Here is a 25,647-nt window from a genome sequence, read left to right as displayed (position 1 = left end):
TACATTTCAGACATCGTAACACTTCACCTGTATATGTTTTAGCATGTGTCTCCTAAAAACAAAGATATTTTCTTAAAGAACCACACCATTATGACATCGAGAAATTTAATATTGATTCAACAGAATTACCTAACATATATATATATAAAATCATATTCAAATTTTTCAAGTGTCCTTTGTAGTTGGTTTTCATTTTTAAAAGTTATTAAATTTCCCATTGCTTTTGGCTGCCGTGTTTCTTTAGCCCCTTTACATTTTGAACAGCTGCCTCCTCCTACCCTTGTCTTGGTCTTTGAAGACATTGACGTTTTCAGAGTCCAGGCCCCTTGTGCTGTAGAAGGTTCCATTAGCTGGGTTTGTCAGATTGTTTCCCCATGATTAGATGGAGGTTATTTTTAGCCAGAGTTCTACGGAGGTGATACTTCCCCTGCTTCACATCAGGAAGCACATGATATCTTCCCCTCCTACCAGTTATTGGTGATGCTAATTCTTTGATTAGGTTTATTGAAGTATAATATACATATAGTACCATTCACCTTTTAGTGTAAATGTATACATTAGTTTTGCATAAATTGTATAAAAGGTATACAGTTATGTAACCACCACTTCAATCTGGATACAGAGTTTCCATCATCCCCCAGAGTTCCCTCATGTCCCTTGGACTCCCTCTCTTTCTCCAGCCCCAAATCCTAGCAGTCATAGATCTGATTTCTGTCACTGTAGTTTTGCCTTTTTATGAATGTAAAATAAATGGAATCATACAGTTTACAGGCTTTTGTGTTTGGCTTCTATCACTTAGCATAATGCTTTTGGGTTTTATCCATGTTGTTGCATGTATCAAGCAGTTTCTTTTTATTGTTGGTTAGCATTTCTTTGTATGGATATAGCAATCACTTTTTATTCCTTAATCAGTTGATGGATATTTGGGCTATTTGTAGCTTTTAGCTATTATGAATAAAGCTGCTGTGAACATTTGTGTGGACTTCTCTATATTTCTCTTGAGTAAATATCCAGGAATGGAACTGCTGTGTTGTCTGGATGAGTGTATGCTTAGCTTTGTGAGGATCTGCCCAACTCTTTCCAAAGTGACTGTACCATTTTCACTCCCACCAGTAATGTATGAGAATTTTAGTTCTGTCACCTCCTGGGCAGTACTTGGTGTTGTCAGTCTTTTAACTTTAGCTATTTTAGTAGCTGTGTAGTAGAATCTCATGGTAGGGTGATGCCAACTTCAATTATGTGGTAAGGTGGTGTCTGTAACGTCTCTCCATTGTAACCATTCCATTCCCCCTTTGTCTTTAGTCAGTAATTTGTAGGTGATACTTAGAGATCATGCACATGTTTTTTTTTCACTTAATGGTTTTGGCGTTTATTGATGAAATTTTCCTGAATCACTTAATGCTTACTAATTATTACACTTGTGATACATTGGCAAAATAGTGATTTCAGGAAATTTCATTATTTTTCTACATTCATTAATGGATATTATTTTGTAAAAGAGAGTTTCTCCCCCCCCCACCCTTTTCCTCTTCCTATCTCTCTGGTTTCAGCATGTACACAAATAGATGCTTTTTTATATAGTCCATTATAATCCATTACAGTCACTATTAATTTTGATGCTCGCATTGTCCTGGATTTGACCATGGGAGCCTCTCCAAGCTGGGTCCTGTGTCCCTTTGATATGTCACTGGCAGTCTTTGAGCATGATTGTGATTTTGGGAACAAAAAACGTTTCTAGGCTCATCTTACACGTCCCTGGAATCAGCTGTTTTTCCAAGGAGTCCCGGTTCCTTTTAGTGAGGAGTGCTGTTTAAGAAACAAAATCTGGGCATTGTAGCTACCGGAGTGTTATTGTTTCTAAGCCCCTGGAGTGGGCAGACCTGGAATATATACTGTATTTTAAAAAACAATATTGAGTTTATATTGACACCTCCAATTAAATCCATTACCACAATATTCTTCTCAGTTTCACATTTCAAATTTCCCACAGTGAGAACTTTGGTTCCAAAGATATCAATATATTTATTTATTTGTTCTGCCCTACAAATATTCACAAAATAGTTTCAGAATTTCTAAAACTGGTTGCTTTACTAACAACAAACCTACTGAGTAAATTCAAGGTTTTTTGTAGTTCTTTTTGTCCTCAGGATCTTTTTAACCCAGTCAGATTACATTGTTTTCAATAACTACTTGAATTATTTTTCTCTGGTGTTGTGTTAGCAATTTGATATACAGTTGAATTCATTTGTGTCTATTTAATTTTAAAGCTTGATTCATCCTTTTAAATTTAATTTGATTTTTGAATGTGGAAGATATTTCCTTGGTTTAATAATGTAGGCCGTGTCTTATTTTCAACAAGACACCTGATAACTTTCTCCCAATAATTTTATAGGAAGTTATCATCTGATAGGACCATCCCAGCCAAACAATGTTGACTTGTGGGTCAATCCAATTTTGGAGGATCATTTCTCATGACAACCGCAGGGCTGTGATACTGTGAAAATGATTATCAATGTCCTCCCATGAGACAGTGAGCTCCTATGGAACAAAGGCAACAAAGGCAATGTCTCTGAATCCCCAGAATGACCAACAAATCTCAACAAATGACCAAAACATAAAATTTGTTCAATAAATCTTTATTGAATGAACAGAAGGATGAACAAACAGGTGGGTGGAAGGGAAGAGTATCTGAACAAGCTAAAACGATGAGCTAACATCAGCTAAAATAAATTTATTGAGACTGAATGAAGTGTGATATTTCTATTATAAGGGAAAAAAAAAAAAAACACAACACATTTACCAAGGTATAGAATGTGAGAATCTTGGCTTAACAACAATATTTTTTGTTGTCTTTTTGACCTGAGAGATTTCACTGACTCAGGATATTACTACTCAAAACCCCAATACATTTTTAGATTTCATTAACATAAATATGTTTTGAATTGTATAGTATCCAGATCATCCATCGCTCTGGTCAGATGAGCCCTGAAGTGCTGTATCCAATTCCAAACTGCATACTCATGAAGCAGGACATTGATACAAAGGAAGAATTTTTAGGAAGGTGACCGTAAGCCTGAGGGGTCTGAAAACCACCTCATGTTACCAGATATAAACTTGTTTATCTGTTTTGTATATACCAGTCAGTATCTGCAAATTTCGAACTCCCAATTTATCCCTCCCCACCCCACCCCCGGGTAGCCATAAGTTTGTCTTCTATGTCTGTAAGTCTGATTTTGAGCAACTTTAAATACTGAATGATATACTCCTCTGACCGATTCACAATCAGGACATATTAGGGGGTGGGAGAAGAAATTTCTTTTAACTTTAACTCAGCATTTCCTAAACTTAATTGCCAATGTGACTTTACTTTTTTAAAGAAACACAATAAATATCTCTTCTTCCAAATTTCCTTAATAATGAAGCCTGCTTTCCTGTTTTTATTTGTTTGTTTCTATCTCCTTCCTCCAGGGCATCCCCATTTAATGCTGTTTCTGCAAGACGGCAGCCTCAAACACAATTTTCTAAATCGACCACAAGGTGGCTCTGCTTGTCTTACAAAAGAAGGCTGTGGGCTCTTTCCTAACGTCTGGCTCGCAGGGCCTTTAAAGAGGAGGGCTTGAGTCTTGTGCCAGACAGGGTAGCCAGGTGTAGGGAAGGCTGGGGTGTTACCTGTGTACACGGGTTAAGTTAGAACTGTTGTCGTCTGACCCAGATGGTGGAGTTTTCAAAAGAATGTTGTAAGAAGTGGGGTTTTCTGGCTGTCCCTTCCATGTTTCCATTTTGAGGATACGTTTCCGTGGAGTTCAGGAAACTGGACACCTTTCTTCCAGGTGAGCGGTGAGTGAAGCACCTGAAATTTGGGGAGAGACTTTTCCTGCAAAACCACTGCGTTCAGCAAAGCATCCTTTCTTTTCCTTTTAGGTCTTTGAGAATAAAAAGATGTTGAAGCAGGAAGCCAGAGCTGTTGGCACTGAGCTCTTTAGTGTCCTAATCTCCAGCTTGGCCCTCAGTGCTGATGAATCCATTCTAATTAGCAGCAGCAGGAGCGATTCAGTAGTGCTCCTAGCCTGACTGCACCGTTTCCGAAGAATTGCTTTTTGCAGGCGTATGCACTTTTAATGAACGGGGAAAAATAATCGTTGTCCTCAAGGCCAAGAAAGGGATATTTCTCACTGCATTGAAAGGGCTCATAAGGTAAGCTGTGCTGTGGGTGGGCAAGAAGGGTTAATGATTTCCAAGGGCTCTCAGTATCCTTGTGGTTGCCAAATTTAAGATCTGTGTTCATAAATGGTACCTTCAGATGTCTTCAGAAAAAAATCAATCTCTTTACATCAGCTTTTTCTGTTACCCACTCTGTTCTTTTTAAGTCCTCTCTCAACTTCAGGTTTTCATTCACCCATTTACTCATTCATTCACTCGGAAGATTTAGCACCTACTCTTTGTAAAGCACATATGCTGAGTGCTACAGGGGATTTGAAGATGAATTCCCTTGACATGGAGGTTGGAGAGGGATGAGGTAGACAGATACATAAAACGCAGCGAATTCTGTGCCTAAGGTTCAACAGGACAGGGAACATACGCTGAATGTGGAACTCTCAGCTATGGATTCTAAACTGGAGCCCTGCACTCTGATGTGGAAGAGATCTTTTCAAAATCCTCTCCCAGGGGGTTATTGGGGAGAGGATTTTAAATAGAGAAGGTTATCTGGCTTATCTTTGCTTAGTCACCATTTGTCATCTTAAATTATCTACAAGTTCTCAAACAATTAGAGAGGAAAGGAGAATCAGTGGTTGTGACACTGTTTATCCCAAGGGTTCCAAGAAGGATGTTACCAACAAGAAGGCATTAATAACTAGAAGAGGAATTAGGAAATGTCAGTGACAGAAGTGTAGGCTGCTATATAAGTTGACCAAAGATAATTTTCTTGATATTTCTGCCCAGCAGGATATGATATTTGATATAGAAATGTTTAGTCTTTTTCCAAATGGCATTTTTCATTCCAATTTTATTAGTAAAACTTCTTGAACATGTAAGAATAGTACAATGAATGTGCATTTCTGTAATACCAAGACCCAACAGTTGCTAGTATTTTGCTATATTTGCTTTATCTTTCTATATGTGCTCCCAAAAATGTCTTTTAAAGACATTTCCCATCAAATTAGGATCCAGTGAAATCTCATGCATTATGTTTGGTTGTTTTGTCTCCTTAGTCTCTTTTAATCAAGGAGAGAGTCTGCCTCCTTTAAAAAAAAAAATGGCACAGCACTGACTTCTTGAAGAAACTGTAACAGTTGTTTTACAGAGTATGAAATGTTTCACATTCTAGATTCATCTGATTGTGTCCTCTTGATGTTTTAAAATTTGCTTTGCTATCCTCCTGTATTTCCCAGAAACTGTAACAGTAGATCGAAAGATGGCCCTGTACACAGTCTCTCTGGCTTAGATTTTCCAGAGAGTGCATCTTAGTCCTTTAGTCCTCTGCCTGATTAGCAGAGGGAATCTGGGATTTTGCCTGTACCTTAAAGACTTTCAGCCAGTAATGAAAAAGGTAGATAACAACGAATGTTGGTGAGGATATAGAGAAATGGGAACCCTTAAATATTTCCGACTGAATACGTCTTATAATCTCATCCTAGTGAGGTTCCCCTTCCATCATCATAATAATCCAGACACTGTGATAAGCCAGAGGCATTCCTGAGAGGGAAGTGGTCATGTGTTCTTCACCTGCAGTTCAGACATAGGTGTTCTTTCAGGTCTTTTTTGATGATGTTTTCTTCTTGTGGGTGCATATGATCTATCACTCATACCTGCCTATGGGCATCAGAAATGCCTGTGAGTGGACCTGGTAGCTCCTGACATCTTGACTTCCAGGGTAACTCCTTAAACATGTACATGTTTTCCCAAGAGCCTTGCATCAATTAATAAGATAAAAATTGGAATTTCAAAGCCCTTAACTCAGATAAGGTGAAAGGGACAGCCCAGCTCTAACTCTTGAACTATGCTTTTAACTACAAGGGAGGCTGTATGAATATTTCAGTCATAAGATTTTTTTAAAAGAATATGGATTATCATCAGATGCCTTATACACACGTTAGAATGTTGTGAAACAGAGACTGAAGGAGGATAAACACTGATTAAGGCAGGTTTTATTCTCTATTTCTGCCCCTTTAAATTGAGAGTTTTGTATCTTTTACCGAAATCTAAGTTTCCTCCCCATGTCTGCCATCTAGTCATGTGACCCGGGTCAGCCATATAACCAGGGATGACATTCAGAAATGTCCCAGCTGAGCTGAGGCAGGCTCTGGCCCGACAGCGGATGGTCCTCACACTTCCTGCTGTGCTGAACATTCATCCTTACCTGGTGGATTGTGGTCCAGGAGGTCCTAGGGGAGGGTCTAGGACATCTGGAGCCAGAGGAGCACTTAGGAGTCTTGGGGCAATAGCTACTTACTACTTGGTTTACAATTATTTCAGTATTAAATCAACTGATATGACTGCACTAGTGCATAATGGCTGCATGTAAGCTTTCTGAGGTTATGTCCCTCCTCTGTAAAATGGAGATAAAATCCACTCTGCCTGCTTTATAGAGTTGTTGAACCATGTCTGTAAATAATCTATGAGCACAGTAGAGCCCTGTATAACAGAAATATGAGATTAGAGTTCTGGTTATAATTGTTTCCTTTACTGCACTAGCTTTCTGTTTCTGGAATTATTGAGTGCCCTTTCTCCCAACTATTAGTTAAAAAAATGTGTATATATATATATATATATAAATTTTCCAATACCTCCCAAGAACCTCTCACTTTTCCATGTGCTCAGTCCTGTCGGATAACTTATCCATTTCTTTTTTCCTTCTCACTCACACCCAACCTGAAGACCTTCCACTCAGAGACCTCTGTTTTCCTGCTCCAGTCCAGACGGGGGGCTCTGTGGGCCTGCCACACAGCTGTCACGCTGAGATGACGTTTTCCACCAGCCTGGGAATGAACACAGCCTCTTTTCTACGTAGGTCCTCTCTAACCTGAATCTCATCTCTTCCTCTTTATGACTGTTCTGGGTATCTTCAATTTGTCTCTCCAGATCCATTCTTGATCCTATTCTGGGCACCAGAAGGTTAACTTGTACAGACTTCCCCCAGATGCCTCCTTGACCTCCAGATTCTAGCAGGAAGCACTGGTAGGAGACTCAAGGGAAGGAGGAGAGTGAGGTAGGGTATGAGTACTTCCTGGCCAGATTGCTGTGAATTGGCTGCATCCATCCCTATACTTTCTCAGGATTCTAAGATCTGTTCCTGTGCCTTGCTCTTTCAAGCTTCGAGTGGTAACTTCCTAGGGGTATTGGACCATTCCTTGCAAATTTCCTTACAGTAACAATCTAAATTCCATTGCATTGTAGCATAGCTTCTACAGTGACCACATTGAACTCATTGCATTCTTTTGTCTATTGAACATTTATTAATGAACCAATACACTCAACATTAGTGTTATAAGTCAGTTTACTGAGCACGTACTGGCATATAAAGTTAACAACTCTGAGACCTGCTCTTCAAATATGACTTGCTGAAACACATAATATCATCTTTCAAGGTCTAATTTGATTTTCTGTTCTTCAGGATTGCACTGCATCTCTTGATCAACGATTTTTTAAAATGTCCACTGGGGAAAAAAAGAAGCATTGTCAACAACCTCTATTCCCTTCTTCAACACTGCACATGAAAATTTCACTTGCTCCCATGCTGGAAGAATATTTAGTAACTCCACGTAAAAGAATGGAATTCTTTAGGGATGAAACCATTTCAGAAGATAGTCATGGTAAGTGCCATAATAATTATCCACGTCAAGTAGGAATTTCTTTACCTGTTTATAATCTTCCTTTAAGAACATCCTTAACACTGAAAAGGATAAAAAATTTTTCTGCCAATGCTTTCTTCAATGCCTTCAACAAATTCCTATAAATAATGGAGTTCTATAAGAAAGCTATTTTCTCTTCTTTCAACATACATAATCCTATTGCTAACGAGATACTGAAAATTATGAACAAGAAATAAGTGGTCTTCACTCAGTGGATTACTGGAGCCTTTTCTTCAGCATTTAACTATTACTTCAATGCTTCAAATAAACTGGCATTCTCACAACTACATTTGTTAAAGGGAGCCAACAGGGTTTGAACAATAGAGAATTGCAGAATCCTGAATGGTAACTGAGTCAGGGGTCTGCAAGACCTCCCCCACACTCAGAAGTTTGCTAGAAGCACTCATGGGCCTCAGGGTTTAGTTGTGTTCATCACTAAGACTTGTCACAGAGACATGGTAGGAATACATGGCCAGGTCATAAGGGGAAAAGACACCAGTGGAGTCTGGAAGAATCACTGTGCCGGCTTCCCTATGCTCTCTTCCTGACACAGAATCCGCTCCTCCCCTGGTAAATGTACGCAACGTTCTTGCCCAGGGAAAGCCATTAGTGTCTCCGTGCCCAAGGGATTTTTTGAAAATACATTTAAAATTTTAGAATAGTTTTACTTATTTATTTGGGGGGGGGTAGGTAATTAGGTTTATTTATGTATTTATTTAATTTAATTTTTTTAACAGAGATGCTGGGGATTTAACCCAGGACCTCGTGCAGGCTAAGCACGTACTCTACCATTGAGCTATACCCTTCCCCCTAGAATAGCTTTAGATTTACAAAAAAATTATGAAGATAATAGAGTCCCCAAATAACCATTTTCCTCTATTATTAACATCTTACATTCATGTGGTATATTTCTCACAGTCAGCAAACCAATATTGATATGTTGTTATTAACTAAAGGCCATAGTTTATTCAAATTCCCTTAATTTTTACCCAAGTCCTTTTTCTGTTCCACGATCCCATCCAGGACAGCACATTATAGTCATCATGTCTGCTCAGACCCTTGCTGAATGTGACGGTTTCTCAGACTTTCCTTGTGTATAGACCCAAGTCACTTCTAATTAACAGTGGTTATGTTCTTGACTTGGGATTTTGGTTAAAGAATAGTTTCTCCCTTTCTTGAATATGAAAAGTAAGTGCTTTCACTTGCCAGTCCCCTCTTTTGATGCTCCCACAGCTAAGTCTGCAGGAGAGAACATAAAGAGTGGTCCAGATCTTTATTTAGGAAGGATGTGTGTGATTTTTAACTAGTGCTGCCATTTAAGTGATGCAAGCACCAGTAACCGTGGCAGAAAAAAAGCTCTAATTGCCAAACTCTTGCAATTTATTGGAAAGAAAGCTGAATACGAGACATTCAGGGCATTCTGACAAGGTCAATATAAGATGCAGGGCAAAATTATATGGGACATATTATGCATATATGCATATGCTGCATATACATATGGGGCATATTCTGCATATACCGGATATGCATATTTTCTGCATATCTGGCAACTCTTTCTTGGGGTCACCACCCTGGGACCTTCCCCAGGCCCAGACAAGGCTTGTTCTAACCCTGAAGATGGAGGAAGCCTGGGATACAGGGTGTGGACCGCCTGGCTGATCCTTCATTGCAAGGAAGCTTTGTCTTTTTTCCTGAACTTTCTGGCCCTGGTGCGAACCTTGCTGACATCCATGGTCTTTTAATGTTTTCTGTTCCTAGCTGTATACAATATTTCACCTCAAAAATGCATCCTCCCCTTCACCAAAGGGCACGCCTTTCCAATGAGAGCAACTGGGCTGGGTGATTGAAGGTGACCCACCTTGTTCTGGGGGCTTAAAGGAGGCCCAGCCCAGCACAGTGGAGAAAAAGGTGGCAGAAATATCTCTCCAGACAGAGGATACGACCTCCTGGGCCAGCCTGAAGCCTCGTGGTCCCACTCAAAGCCCCACTTGAAGCCCGGATCCACTGCCAGGAGGGGGCCACTCGCTAGTCCTGTCCCCTCTGGGACTCCAGTCCCACCCCTCCCACTTGCCCTCTGACCCCGGTCAGGTGGCTTCATTTCTCTGAGCCCAAGGGAGCCCACCCCCATTTTCCTGAAAATATGACAGAGATGCCTGAAATCCACTGTCCAGGTGGAGATAAAGCACTTCGAAAATGCTGGCGAGGGGCCCTGCACGTGTGCCCTGTGACTTTCCAAGCCAGTCCTGCCTGCAGACAGAGGCCTCTGAGCCACCAGCCTCCTCAGACACAGGCCAGGCCCCAGCAAACCTGCCTGGTGACCCCTCTGCTGGGCAGCCAGGTCCTCCCCAGGGGAACCGAGCCTCCCTTCCCCAGACACAGGCCCTGAGCCCAGAGAGTGGAGCTGGGGGCCAAGGTCACCCTGCTCCCGACCCCCGAGCTGCAGTGAAGGGCAGCAGTCACTGGAGAATTAAGCAGGGAGAGGGCCAGGTGCCCTGTAGGGAGAGGGGGAGGGTGTTCGGGGGCCTGCTGGGGAGAGCGACATCTGCTTTCCTTGTCCTGGGAGAGGATCTGCAGAAGGTTCCACAGCCCAGAGGAAGAAAACAGCTGGAGAGCCAGGCGCCTGGGGAGGGGTGGGGGGGTGTGTGGAAAAAACACACTTCTCACAGTGGCCGCGCTCACCCCGCAGCGCCTGGGCCCCACGTGCCTGGCCTTGGACAAAGACAGGAGGAGGGGTTCTCTCCAGGGGGCAGCCCAGCCAAAGTCCAAGTTCCCAGACCAAGGCCAGAGCCCTCAGCCTCCTCGGGCCCCAGGTTTGCAGCGGGGCAGGGCACAGGCCAGGGGGCTAGACCGCCCTGGGAGACCTCGGCCATGGTGAGAGGAGGCTGCTGGTCCTCAGCACCTCTGGTCGCTGGAGACCCTGTTCAGGGCTTTACTCACAGCCCAGGTCCCAGGCTCCTGGCTGGAGGGAGGGAGGGAGAGGGAGGGAGCGTGGTGTGGGGGCTTTAAACCTCATGAGGGATGCTTGTGGTTATGAGTCCTCAAGGGATGTTCTCCTTCCCCTTCAGAAGAGGCAGTTTAAGGGAGGCAGTTTGCTTTGCCATCTGTTGGGAAGTGGTAGTGCTTCTGTGGACCTTCCATTCGCTTTTGGGGTCCGAATTTTATGGGGGTAGAGTGTTATTAGCTCCACCACCTTGAGTGCCCTGGGTTTCTCTCCTATCATGTCACCTCCATGAAGCAGGATTTGTCAGCTGAAACCCCTACATGTGGCTCAAGGTTCCTCATAGCTAGCTTAGAAGGTACGTGTCTCAAGAGAGAAAATAGCAAGTCTTTCTAAGTCTCAAAATATGTCTTAAATCTGTCTACTCCCCTCCATTTCCACTACCACCACAGCCATCAGCATCTGTCACCCAGATGACTGCACCAGCCTCCTAACGAACCCCCCCCCCCCAGCTTCTACTCTTACCTGCCTCCTCCCACCCCCGGGCCCTTCTCACAGCAGCCAGAGTGACTTAAATTAGATGAGGTTGCATTTTTGTATGGCTTAATTTATAGTTGACATACAATAAACTGCACATTTTAAGTGTACAATTTGATGAGTTTTGACATATGTATGCATCCATGAAGCTATCCTTCCAATAAAGATAATGAAGGTATCACTCTAAAAGTTTCCTCATGATGCTTTGCGATCCAAACTTCCCTCCTTCACCTCCCATCCCTAAGTAACCACCAATCTGTTTTCTGTCACTGTAGATTAGTTTGCATTTTCTAGAATTTTATATAAATGAACTTATATAACATGTACTATCTTTGGTATGGTTTAATGATTTCATTCTGTTACCAATAGTTTGATCCTTTTTTATTGCTGGGTAATATTCCTTTATATGAATGTACTGCAATTTGTTTTTTCCATTTACTTATTGATGGACATTTGGGTTATTTCCAGTTTTTAGCTATTACAAACAAAGCTGCTATAGAAGTCTTTGTGTGGACATATGCTTTCATTGCTCTTGGGTCAACAGCTGAGAGCTGAGAGCAGACTGGCTGGGTCATATGGTTGGTGTATGTTTAACTTTTTAAGAAATTGCCAAAATATTGTTCCAAAATAGCTTTACTATTTTGTATACCCTCCTGAAGTGCTGAGCCTTTTAGTTTCTCATCCTCTCCAATACTAGGTATGGTCAGTCTTTCTGATTCTAGCCTTTTTAATAGGTGTGTAGTGGTGTCATCTCACTATGGTTTCTATTTGCATTTCCCTGAAAACCAAAGAAGTTGAGCTTTTATTATGTACTTATTGTCAGGCTCACACACCAGACAAAGCCAAGGCCTGCATGATTCAACTTGTAAGGATACAATGAGCCACTTTTCAGTTCAGACAATTACTTATGAAGGTAGTGAGTGGAAGAATAAACCAAAGGTGCCAGCTCCCCGTGGTCCTTGCCACAAAGCATTGATACAGAGACCAGAGGGGCCGGATGATTGTGATGTAAAATATGGGAAACCCCACTGCTAAGGAGCCAATTCTAGACTATAGCTCAGGTTTTATATTCTGCAACCCTATTCTGATGAAGTGGGATCTCCCAGGAGAGATTGCCTTGAACTTCTCACAAGCTTCCCATCCTCTCCTGTTCTGGGAGTACCCTAAGGCATTATGTCAAGACTCGGATAAGCTATTGTTCAAGCTTTTGCCTGTGGGGTTGCCAGGGCACCAGGGCGAAGCTGTTTCCCTATGTTTATTTACTGTTCGTATTATCTTGATGAAGCATCTGTTCAAATTTTTTGCCACTTTTAAAATTGGGTTGTCTTACTGAGGTATAAAGGTCCACTACATAATCTTTATATAAATCCTCTGTTGGATATTATGTTTTGCAAATAATTTCTCCCGGTCAGTGGCTTATCTTTACATTCTTAATGGTGTCTTTTGGAGAATTAAAGTTTAAAATTTTGATGAAGGCTAGTTTATCAAAATTTTCTTATTGTTACAGTTCTTGGACAACATATCTAAGAAATCTTCGCCTAGCCAAGGTCACAGTTTCCCCTCTGTTTTCTTGTAAAATCGAGAAGGTTTAGCCCTTTCATACAGGTTTATGATACATTTTGAATTAATTTTTGTGCATAACGTGGGATAAGGGTGGAATTTCATTTTTTCCCACACAGATATCCAGCCAGTCGTTGGACCTTTAGAGTTGGTTCCCAGCAAGGGTCCTCCTGCCCGGTGTGGGACTGAAGGAGACGGGGTCTGGTTCAGAAACAAAGAAAAGCTTTCTTCTTTGCTGAGAGAGTGGAGAGGCCGGAGTTCAGGCTCCAGGGTCCAAGCTCAGGAATCTTGTCAGGGGGGAGGGGGTGGAGTTCTCACCAGGCAGACGCATGCGTACAACCCACGTCCCAGCCGGCAGTGTCGCCACCTTGAGCTGAGGGATGGAGTGCGCATGCGCAGCGCTTCCTCGGCTGAGCACGTGACATCAGTCTAAGGACAAAAGAAGAGGTTAGACCGTCATAGATTCTCTTATTTTTCCGGGACTTTGCTGGTGACAGCACCACGTTGAAAAGATTCTCCTTTCCCGTGGAATTGCCCTGGAAGACCAGTTGGCCGTGTATGTGTGGTATTACTTCTCTCATATTCCCTGCATCTGTATGTTTACCTTTGTGCCGATACCACACTGCCTTCATCACTACAGCTCTTTCCTAAAACTTAAAACCAAACAGGACAAGTTCTTCAGTTTTATTGTTCATTTGAAAAAGAGTTTTGGCCATCCTAGATTCTCTGCCATTAATGTTATTCTTCCTTCAATTTTTTTTTTTTTTTTTTTTTTTTTGTGATAGCTTTCCTTCTTTTTCTAAGTTCTGGATGTGTTAGATTGTTCCTTACAGTTTGTGTAGAACTATTCTGTGAAACTGTCTGGGCCCAGTGCATTTTTGGAGGGTAGTGGTTGCTTTCTGACAGTTTCCTGGAAAATTATTTCACTCACATTTTCAAATACATTTGCCTAGAGCTGAGTAAGAGAATCAGTTGCGATTCTACGTATTATTTTTTGGTGCTTAATTTTTTTACTGCTTCTTCTTTTGGGTATTTGTACCTGTTCTTTTCTTTTCTTTTTTTAATATAAACATTTTTTTTATTGAGTTATAGTCATTTTACAATGTTGTTAAATTCCAGTGTAGAGCACAATTTTTCAGTTATACATGAACATACGTACATTCACTGTCACATTCTCTTTCGCTGTGAGCCACCACAAGATCCTGTTGTACCCATTCTTTTCACTAATTAGGTTATATAATTCGTTTTTCAAAAAGTTAATCTACTTTTTAGTCTTTCAAAGGACCAGCTCTTGTATTTATTAGTTCTGTCCTTTTCCTGCTTTGTTTGCTGTAATGCTTTCCATTTTAATATTTATTAATAACGTCTTCCTGTTCTCCAGATTTTTGAGCTGAATGCATAATTTGATAATTATTTTTATTTACTAGAAGAATTTACGTCTATGAAATAAAGTTCATAGTTTATTCGGAGAAAAGCTTGTGTAGAATCCTACAGGTTATGATAGTGGGTGCTTTCACTGATTATTTTATGGATATTCTACAGTTTTAGGGTTCATTCCCTGCTGTACTCAGAGCTAAGGGACTTCAGATGTTTTCCACGTGATGGTCTTTTTAATCTCTTTAGTTTTGTTAATTCAGAGTATATTATCTATACAATTTTCAATACAATATTTCTACTTTGGGGAGTTTATTGAGTTTTTTTTTTGTGGTATGATAAATGATCAGTTTTGTGAACATTTCAAAGGCTTTTGAAAAGATGTGGTCTTTTTTTTTCAATGAACAGAGTATAATATATATCAATTGAAATCTACCAATCTTGAAATATAAAACCTGAGAAGGTATTTTTGTGTTTAGTATAATATACTAGATTTTTGCTTCACAGATGTTTAGAAATCATGAAGGTTTTATCTGTTTTTCCCTTACTTATTTGTTTTCCTCTTTATTTCTCTTCTATGTATCCTATGTGTAATAAGTAAATTAGTTTTTTTAATTGAGTATTTTATGACTGAAAATAATGAATGTTCTGTGTTCTTAAGTCAGAAGGCAGGTGTTGAATGGAATAGTTTAGAGTTCTTCCTTTATAAAGGAAAAGCATATAATGAGTAGCTGTTTTAAATTCATGTGACTTCCCACTCCTTTTTAAGAGATAGTGGACTTTCACATGTACAAAAAATAGCCTGTTTGAGGTGGATGTCCTTGTAATGACCCTAACAGGGTAACAACCTAAGGACCCATCAGTGTATTTATAGAGTAGCATGTAGCTGTCAAGAAAGGAGAAAGACCCACCGACACAGACAAGCAGTCATCTCAAAAATGAGTAAAGAGTGGAGTGTATGTACATACATGCATGTATATAAAGACAGAAAAGACATGAAAGATGGACAAGAGGTTGTTGGCAGCTGTTACTTTGGAAGGATAGGAGCTAAATGGGACATTTTGCTTTTTACTCTAAATTTCTCCTAATTTCTTGATGTTATATGAGACCATATACATTTTTTAAAAAATCTTTTTAAAAAACGTCCAGGCTGTCGAAAGTGGAGGAGAAAGGTGCTCCATATGTGTAGCCTAGGTGGAGCGTGGATGGCAATGCCGTGGAGCACATGGTTTCCTCTTTCCGCTTGTCAAGAGGCCTTCTGATTTCTTTTCCACACTCCCTTTCAGGAAAGTTGTGGCAAACACACTTCTCCTTTTCACCTGTCTTTGGCATCCAAAAGTCATCCACCTTGATGTCCTCCCTTAGTGACGGGAATGGCAGTGTTAAGATACAGCCCCCACTCCTTTTCTCTGAATGGAATCTATCTACCCTTATCCCCTTTCCCTAAAATTCATTTCTTTTTAAGTGAAAATGGGTAGTAATGACTATCCTGAAGCTATTTAGAAATAGTAATGATCTGTGGGTATATTTTGAAAAGCTAAATCATTACCTAGCAACAAGTTAGGTAACATATCATAAACCCATAGAAGGTCCACCTGACCCAGCAGAGCACGAGTGCACATTTCTCAGAGGCTTCTGCTTCCCTTTCCCCAGCCTGGGAGTTGGCTGCTGGCAGGCCCTGCTTTCTCCCGCCCAGGCTCCCCTCCTGTTGTGTTAGTGGTCCCCTTGGACTTACATGAGCACTCAGCTGTTTGCAGGGAAGTGTTGATGCTCCCCAGCCAGCCACTGATGGTGCAAGTCTGAAGACACACTCAGGAATGTCTTCTGGCTCAGGCACTGATGGCCGGGAAAGGCCATGCCCTGCAGAGAAATAACCCCGACGATTCCATCCCGGGTCTCAGCATAGGGGGCCCATCCAGTGTCTGGTTTATCAGAGGTTCTTGGAGCAGTCCTCCTGCTTCCTTCACCCTGGAACTTTCTGAGCAGCAGACTCGCTCTCAGATCATTTTCATGGACGAAGTCCCTGGAATCTAGAAACCTTAGGCACAAAGCACCTTTTCCTTGCAGCTCTTTTTCATTTACAGTAGGAATCTAGGTCTGCTTTCATCCTGCTTCCTAAGAGAGTTATATTATTTTAGAGTTGTAGAGGGACTTGGGGAAACCATGGGCTCATCCCGTCATTTTACGCACAAGGTCATTGAAGGTCAGGGAGGGGAACGGTCTTGCTCAGGGTCAGACAGCTGACAATAACAACACAGGCAGACTTGCAGCCTTGCCCTTCAGCTTGTGGGCAACTGCATAATCTTATGCCAGTGAGCACGTCACAGATTTTTCCTCATTGTTTCAATTTCAGGTATCCTGTCTCACAGTCAGACACCACCATTAAATTTGCTAGAACCTTAGACTCACAAGATGAGAGTGACTTCTGTTGATGAATTCAAAGGTTGAACTCTCGAGTTCCAAATCTGAAACTCTTTAGATGTTGGAATCTTTTGGGGAATCCAACGAAACCTATGAATATTCTCCCCAGAAAATCCTCCCCACACATACAAATACACTTCTGCAGGCAGTTTCAGGAGTTCTTCAGACCACATAGAGCCCGTCAGTGTCTACGGAGTATAGGTTCAGACACTGAAGAAGAAACTTCAGTATCGGTCAGAGAGGATGGAAGCGCCGTGGGGGACAAGGATGTGCCCATGTGAACTGGCAGCACTCAAGCCACAGTGCTACAGTGACAAGGAACGTTATGTTTCACACCCTAGAGTGAGCCTTTTAACCTTCCAACACTGTGTGGTTAGTAGCAGTAAACCAATTTTGTCCATGAGGAAATAGAGGATCAAAAAGTTCAGGGGCCCATTCCATGTTGCTGGAAAATGGCAGAATCAGAAACAAAACAGATCTTCTCTAGCACATGCTATGTCCTCCAGCACCTTCGTAGCTGAACTATTGCAGTTTTATCTCAGAATCTTTGCTGAACAACTGAATGCCAGCCTTTTTAAAAATGTAGCTCTTTTTAGGGTCTTATTAAAAAAAAACCTCGGAGAGCAGTTTCAGGACAAGGCAAATGAAACCTCTTATGAAACCAAAGGCGTATAAACCTGTAGGCATAGCTACCCTGTGGACTTCCTTTCCCTAAGACCCCAGGAAGCTCTCAGGTCAGACTGGTTGACCCAGGATGAGTTCCCATAGCCACCAGGGCAGACTCCCCAAAGGCAGGTGACTCACAGCGCCCCCTCCACAACTGCGCTTCCCCAAGGGTTATCCCAAGCAGAGGTGCCTGATATGCAATCATTAGAACTTTATTGCTTTGGTTCTAAGGACTGTCACTGTTTCAAAAGGAAAAAATACGGATCTTTTCTATCCTATTCTGAGTTATCTGGTGTTTTCCCCAAACAATTTAAAAGTGGGGAGAAGACAGAACATCTGCCAAAATCTTAGCGAAGGGGAGGTAAAAGAGCAAGAAAACAAAGTTTAGTTATCAGCAAAAAGAATTCTAAAGCGGGACAGTGGGACAACATAAAGGTCCTTGTCTATGAAGTCAGAGATTTCAAAAGTGGTGCTGATGACCTTTCCTATAACACTTCTCACCCAGCGAGTGGGAAAAGTTCAGGTCACTTACAAATTTGGGTCTCGCTCACTGGACCCCTCACTTGTACAGTCTGAATAGACAGAATGGGGAGCTGCATGCTTTTCCCACCTTAATGTGAGTTATGCTGGCCTTACGCCAAAGGACAGCTGGTGGTTGAAGTGAGCATCCCAAGAAGCTGTAGCTCGCATTAGGAGAGTGAAAAACATGGAAGGCAGGGCTTAGTGGGGAGGTGGAAGGCCAAAAAAGCAACCTTCTTTATTTCATAAATAGATCAAGGGCAGTCCCTGAAAAAAGATTCTACACAAACCTAGAGATCCTCCTCCCTGCGGAGGGTGGCAGTTCCCAAAGCAGAGCGCATGAAGACCCACCCGTGGTCGGGGGTTTCAGAAGCGACACCAGTTCCTTCTGTCCTATGACGGGGGAAAGCACAGATGTCTGGGTACCTCAGGCCAGATCCTTGGTGACTGCACTCTCTCTTTGGCGACAGCTTGGAAAGGGGAGATAAGAGGGGTGGGGGACTTTGTGCACATTTTTCACTTTCATTAACTGGTCCCTTCTCTGAGGATGGATGAGAGCTGGTTCTGATAGGGAAGTGGGAGATGGAGGGGGAAGGCCCTGAAGGAGGGCTGGAAAATGATGCAGCATCAAGATGGGAGGTGGAGAAACTGGAGTAAGTAGTCAAAACTCCTCTGCAGATCTAGGGCAGGCTGCAGGAGAACCCTACACAGATCCTAGAGACACCCTCTGCAGAGAACGTGGCAGAGCTTCAGGTTTGCAGGACAAGGTCCTATAATCTATTTATAAATACGATCATTTCAAAAATGATATTGTTAACCCCTCCCATGAGAGAGAGAAAAGCACAGATCCCCAAGAGCCTCAGGCTACGTTCCTGATGGGCCCTGGTTTCTCCCTCGGGGAAATAGCGCAACACAGCACCTGTGGTTGGGGAGGGAGCCGTGATCTTCCCCTTAGTGAATCCCCTGGCCTCTTGGAAAAATGACAACTTGCAGTTAGTTTTGCACAGGTGGGAGGGAGAAAATGGATACCTAGGGGGTGACAGCTAACAAAGGAGAAAAAAGTGCACAGGCAGTAGCTGGGAGAGCAAGAAACAAGCTGCTGTATTTCCTACAAAGTCTCGAGCAAGTCGTGGGACACAGGTTCTAGACACCCCCCAAATACCTCCTGTGGTCGGGGTGGCGTGTCTCAGAGCCAGGCAGGATGAGGACCCAGAACATTTCTTTTGTAAATCAGAGTTTTTTGAAGGGCATCACCTCCCTTTCCCCTAGAGAAGGGAAACAGACCTGTGTAAACCCACTGTGAATTTGAGCCTCTGTGCCTTACAGGCGGCTCGGAGAGGCACAGAGGGTACGTGGGACTGAGGCGGTTTCTGAGGGGCAGGAGCTGGATTGGTGGTGTGGATGCTACATGCCAATCCAAAGACTGAGGAGGAGCCAGGGAAATGTTTCCACTGAAGCAAGCAAAAGGAGGAAAGGTCAAACCGTGTACTGAGTTTTAAAGCCAAATTGTTCCTTTTAAAGGCTTTTCCGTATTCTGATAATTAGTTCTATTTTATGGTGTCAAAATGTTTTTCATAAAATGACCTGATAATACAAAGCTGCTTGGTTTTATAGATTTTTGTTAAATGTCCTTAGTAGGCTAGATCAAAGATGTCAAACCTACATTAGTTTTTAAAAATTTGTTTGTTTTGTTGTTAAATTTACTTGTCCGTGAACTCTAAGTCTGAGACCAACTGGGTTAGCTCACGGTATCCTCAGCTGACTTTTAACGTTACATCAAAGAAGGCCTGAGAGAGTGGGGCGGGAAGCGCGTGACCACCTCTCCCACATCAGTCAGCGTGCACCTGCCCTTCCCTTTGTTCTTACCTCCTGTGGCAAATGGGTTTTCTGGGCACAGGAAGCACCTGCTGGCCCTTCAGGCCTCTAGGATGCCGTCCAAGTAGAGACTCACTTCTTTCCCTGCCTTGTCTCCATGAATTGTACCTCATTCCAAACCTTCCCTGTATCCCTGCCCTCTCTATGGTTAATATGTAGAAGTAGACAGATGCTGCTTAATATTTTTTTCTCTTTTCACAAGGACATTGAATGTAATGGAGATTGAGATAAGAAGAAACAAGAACCAAGGGGAGGAGGGGCACTGACTATCCACGAGGAACAATTCCCTGAGGTAAGCAGGAGCCTGTCCGTCCCTCCCTATGCTTGCCCCAGTGATCTGAAGGGCCCCCACTCCCAGATGAGCTGGGCTCAAGCCAGACTAAGGACCCTAAGGTGCCTTCAGATACCATCAACTGGAGCAGGTACCATCGAGAGATTGCTAAGGAAGGAGTAACTGGTTTAAGCGCCCGATGCTACAATGCTGTTTCCCAAAAAGGCCCCCTTTAGGCAGCCCGCAGTCCCCGACCATGGCCTGCATCTATACTCGAAGCTGAGACGGAACACAGAACTTGACTGTCAGAAGCAGGACTCATCTGAACACCCTCTTCCTGCAGTCCCAGCCCAATCCGTGAAATCACACGGACGTCTCCAAGGAAGTCTCACGGTAGCCCCTGCACCCCCCAGGATTCTTTCCACAAGGAGGGAGATCAAGGATAAGTGTCCACCTGACCACGAGTTCCACCCTCGTCGAGTGTTCCTCATTCTCTGCGGAAACCAACGTGAGCAAGAGTCCTCGACCCAGGGTCCACGTGCATCCTTAGGAGTTTAAGGGCCTGCAAATAGGGCTCCAAATACACATACACATTTTCTTCTTTTCTTCTTCAGTGTGCTTTCTATTACTTGGGGTGAAAACTGATTTTCATTTTCTTCCTTTTTTGTATTCACCAGATTTTCAAAAACTTTCCTCCCTTATTCTCCTCCATTCAGGAAAGACCAGACAGTAGAATGGCCAAAAGAGAAGGGGCCAGAGGACAGGCCTTGTGGTCTGTCTTTAAATCCCGAGTAAGAGCAGAAAACATCCATCCCCTACTCCAGGCTTTTACACAGCAGCCCTAAAAGTCACCCTGGTCCCTGCAGGGGACATGCTGGCACCTTCAGAGATCTGACACTGCAGCTGACACCTACCTCACCTGACATCCTGCCAAGACACTTAGATCACCTGGAAAGGTACACTTGGGCCTCACTGTGGGATGGCATCGTCTCTGGTCCTTCTTCCGCCTCTGACACACACACACACAGCCTCCTCCAAAATGCCATCTTGGGAAAGCCACCGCCCTCTGCCATATACTTACTCTCAGTTTAGCCCAAAGTCATCTATCAACCAGAGATTTTGTAAATGATACATTACCCTTCTCCAGAGATAGGAGGAAAAATCCCATCACAATATTGGTTAAAAAAGAAGAAGAAGAAGAAGAAGAAGAAGATTTTAGCCATCATGACAGTTATATGACTGCTTCCCAAAGAGTAACTGAGGGTTGGGCTGAATAAGGGAGGGAGGGAGAAGGGGACAGAACATAAAGGCTCTAGGCATCTGAGAGCAGAGCACAAGGAGATCCACTGCGGGGGAGGCGGTAAAGCCAGAAGGCAGACACCCAGACGTCATAGAAGTACAAGCTGTTGGAGATGCCACCTGCCACGGGGGGCAGGTGCCAAAGCAGGAGGGATGAGAGCCTGTAATACACTCATAAGTCAGGGTTTCAGAAGTGACACTAATTACTCCTTTCTAAAAAAAGGAGAAAAATGTGTAGATCCCCATAAACCACAGGCCATGTTCCTAATCCCCAGAGAATCCTCCCCTGGGAAGCAGGTTGCAAGGGAAAGTAGAAACCCATGGATTTCTCTGACTACAGTGCTGATGCTCTGGCCTCTTATGCAAAGAGCTTAAAGTGGATTTTGACAGGTTGGTGCTGAGGACGCCAAGAAACTGGGCATGAGGCAGGAGGCTGCCAAGGAGGAGGAGGAGAGAGAGCAGAGGAGAGGGGAAAGAGAGCAAGAAGACAACCTTGTTTCTTTTCTCAGAGGCATTTAGGGCAAGCCCTGGGGAAAGGTTCTAGCTATATTCTTGGGCTACAGTATGGCGTATCCCAAAGCAGGCGCAGTAAGAATGTGCAGTCCACCTGTATTTCAGGGTTTTCAAAATGCATCTGTTCCCTCTCTCCCTGCAAGAGGGAAAATGTGTAGGTCCCTGTAAAACCGGGCAACACTCCTGTTGGCCATCGCAACTCTCCCTTGGGCAGAGTCAAGATGAGGAACTGTGTTCTTTGTCACCTTGGTGTGAGACGCCTGACCCCTTGCAAGAGGATACCTGACTTCTGATTTTGATGGAGGAGGAGACAAAACATGAAGGTGCTTGTTGACTAAAAGGAATCCTAGAAAAATGCTTCCGCTTTGAGAAGGGACGTGGGAGGACTAGGAGATAACCACGCTTCACAGAAGCTCAAGAGACAAAGACCCCTCTGTATATATGGCCCAAAGATGCCAATGGCAAGAGGGAGTGGTGTGTCCAAGACCAGGCAGCCTGAGAATACGTCCCCAAGCCAGAGATTCAGAAGGGACAACAGCTGCCCTCCCCCACACCCCGCACGCCCCCCAGGCGAGGAAGGCGCATCCTTGCAGACTTAAACCTCCATCTTTGTCCCCATATCCTTGCTGGAGGAGCAGCTTGGAGAGGCAGCAACAGGAAGGTTTTATTTGACTTCCTGTGAGTTATGTGGCCTCCTGCCAAGGATGGCTGAGAGCTTATGTGGGCAGGGGGGATTATGTGAAGATCAAGGAACCGGGTACTGCAGAGGACCGTGCTGCGGAGAATGCTGACAACATCAAAAGGGCAGAGGAGGGGCTGGAATACAACACCCAAACTTCATAGACCCCAGGGCGCATCTTGGGAAGAGCTCCAAATGTCACCCTAGTGGTGCCATCCACAAAGCAAGGGAGTTTCAAAGAAGATGGGATGCAGAGCCATAATTTGGTGTTGAAACGTCTTTTATCAAATTACAGGAATAGTACACAGTTGTGTGCACGTGTGTGTGTATATGTGAGTGTTGTTTAATCCCTTTAATAGATACTAATTCAGGAAAAGTAGAGGCAGTCTCGTAACTTCTCCCACAACGTGTGTGAGGGTGCAGCAGGCACAGGCCCACCAGTTCCAAAATACCCAATTAACACTTTGAGGGGAGCCAGGAACTTTAAAGGTCTGAATCTTAAGCCACTACCCACATCACTGGGCCCCCTGTCCCCTGCATCGTCTCAACAAACAAGACAGATGTGGACCCAGATTTGGGGCGATTGAAATCAGTCTCTCCGCGGTATGCAGGTAGAATGCCCTGCCCCCGCCCAGCCTTGCTCCCAGCCATCCCAGCCACAGTCGAGCTGCAGGAACACTATTATCCCCGCCCTTCGCAGGGGATCACGTAATTCGCTTGAAGGAAACTTAAGAGCAAGGCATTGATCTCACTCGTCTTATTCCTCCTTTTTCAAGCCTAGTGCATGGGATAATCAACAATCAAGATTTATTTATTAAAGGAGAAAGGGAGAGGAAAGAGAGGGCGTTGAGAGAAACCACGCTTACGTGTAAACACAAGGGAGAAAGGGTACTGCCATGGGCTGTTTCTGTCCTGTCTTGAAGAGCTCTTTCTGACCCCTGCCTTTTTTCTCTCCTTCTTGCCCAAATCCTTCTTCCAGTGACTAATTCTTTCTTTACTTCTCGTATCACTTAATCTTTTCCTGTTTTGGCCATATTTCTGTCCTTCTTGGCTTTCTAGACATTTCTACTTTTTTCTTTGTCATTTTTTGCATATCTCATCAGTTCTCTATTTTTTTCTGATTGAGCTCTTATTCCATCATCTGACAACTTTTTCTTTTAAATGGGAATGTCAGGGCTTCAGGAGAATAACGGGGCAAAAGAGTAGCTAAGAGGGAGGATGTCATCTAAGAATTCCCCGTGGGGGTGGGGCCCATCCGTCCTCCTCCCCTGGCTTTGTCCCAGGGAGTCAGAAATGACCGTTCAACGGCGGTCCTACCCCCATCTCCCTCTGGGCTCTACTTAGTGGCCCTTGGGGTCTACCAGTTACCATTAACAGGGGAGCTAACCTTTCAGGCCCTACCCAGCTTTCGTCCTCTGCTGCACTACCTCAGAGAGGCAGCCCCAGGCCCTACTTCTCAGCCTCTCTTCTTCCGTGAAGACCTGTTCGTACAAAAGTCAGGAGAACTCCCTTCTCCAAATGGAACGTCTTTCATGTAATTCTTTTTTCCACAATAACGTTTGAGTTTGGGGGTTTAATTTAAGGTCACCACACGCTGATCCTATGAATAGGCTTCCTAGACTCTAGCAGCTGACACACACTCTCACTCTGAGGTCAGGGTCTCTTCCAGGCCGCACCCTGCACAGGAACGTGTGGGCCCAGCTGCAGTTCAAGTGCTCAGCTACCACGGTTTTGGACTTTCCAGTTTGCTGTTTTCTAGGGGGAGTCCCCTTCACAGTAGGAGTGTTTTAAAAAGTCAATTATCTTTACCATCTGGTCTGAACCAAATATAACTAAAGTAACAGGCATTTCTAGGAGACACCACTCCCTAAATTCTGACAGAAGGCCGGAGGTCAGCGCTTGCTTGGCTTCCTGACAAGTTTCCTGGCAGGAGCCACCAGATGTCCTAGTGATGTTGTCAGGTTTTCCAGTTAGCATCTCAGGGCTTCTTGGCAGGAGTTCTGGGCTCGCTGGTTCATTCAGCTCGGACAGGCCCAGCCCCTCCAACAGGTCACTCTGTCATTCATACACTTGCTCTGTGTCAGAGCACCTACTACACGCCTCTCGCTGAGCTTGGCAGTGGGCATATGAGAGGACAAAGTGAAGGAACTCATGGTCCGTCACTGCTGACATCCCCAGGGCTCTCTCCTGCCTGTGGCAACTTCCAGAAGCTGTTCTGTCTTCAGTGTTCTGTGTTCACAATGTCCACAGTGTTTCTTGTCTCTTCAAACTTGCCAAGTTCCTAACTTACCTAACTTCTTCCTGCCCTGTAGTTCCATATCTTTTATTTTAATTGTGGTAAAATATACTTGATATCAAATTACCGTTAGTGACATTTAGGATATTCACAGTGCAGTGCAGCGGTCGCCACCATTTAGTTCCAGACCATTGTCATTACCCCAGAAGGAAACTGTACTCATTATAAATGGTCACTCCCCATCCTTCCCTGCTTCCCCTCCCACCACCACCCCGGCAACCATGAGTCTGCTGCCTCTATGGATTTGCTTATTTTAGCTATTTCTTAAAAAATTGAATCATGCAATACAACCTTTTGTGTCAGGCTTCTTTTACTCAGGTAAAAGCTTCAGAGTCCATCCATGTGCTATCATCTGTCATACTTCACCCCTTTTTTTGACAGAATAGTATTCCATTGTACAGATATACCACATGTTGCTGATCTATTCATCAATTGGACCACCTTGGGGTTGTTTTACTTTTTGGCTATTATGAGTAGTGCTGCTATGAACATTCATTTACTAGGTTTTGTTTGAACACCTTCTTTTTTTTAAATATATTTTTATTGAAGTATAATCAGTTTACAACATTGTGTCAATTTCTGGAGTACAGCACAATGCTTCAGTCATATAGGAACATTCATATATTCGTTTTCTTATTCTTTTTCACTGTAGGTTACTATGAAATATTGAATATAGTTCCCTGTGCTATACAGTGCAACCTTATTTATTTTATGTATATTAGTATCTGCAAATCTCAAACTCCCAATTTATCCCTTCTCACCCCTTTCCTGCCCTAGTAACCATAAGTTTGTTTTCTGTGTCTGTAAGTCTGTTTCTGTTTTATAAATAAGTTCCTTTCTCTCTTTTTT

General features: G+C 43.3%; 1 long non-coding RNA gene across 6 annotated transcripts in view; it reads left to right on the top strand.

The window, feature by feature from the left end:
* The window catches only part of LOC123612639 (uncharacterized), an 81,190-nt gene that overhangs the window by 35,707 nt on the left and 19,836 nt on the right, over positions 1 to 25,647 (top strand). For 4 of the 6 annotated variants that reach the window (XR_012507706.1, XR_012507705.1, XR_012507704.1 and 1 more), the window contains exons 2-4: positions 3,922 to 4,194; positions 7,613 to 7,811; positions 19,943 to 20,032. This is a non-coding gene — a long non-coding RNA (uncharacterized LOC123612639). Of the gene's footprint in view, positions 1 to 1,515; positions 3,831 to 3,921; positions 4,195 to 7,612; positions 7,812 to 13,139; positions 13,442 to 19,942; positions 20,033 to 25,647 lie in introns of those variants that run through there. The other 2 variants (XR_012507703.1, XR_012507707.1) reach the window with 2 other exon arrangements.

Source organism: Camelus bactrianus, chromosome 6, assembly GCF_048773025.1.
Source record: "Camelus bactrianus isolate YW-2024 breed Bactrian camel chromosome 6, ASM4877302v1, whole genome shotgun sequence".
NCBI classification, from domain to species: Eukaryota; Metazoa; Chordata; class Mammalia; order Artiodactyla; family Camelidae; genus Camelus; species Camelus bactrianus.
The sequence above is the reverse complement of the archived record's forward strand: the minus strand, read 5'-3'. Positions and strand labels throughout refer to the sequence as shown.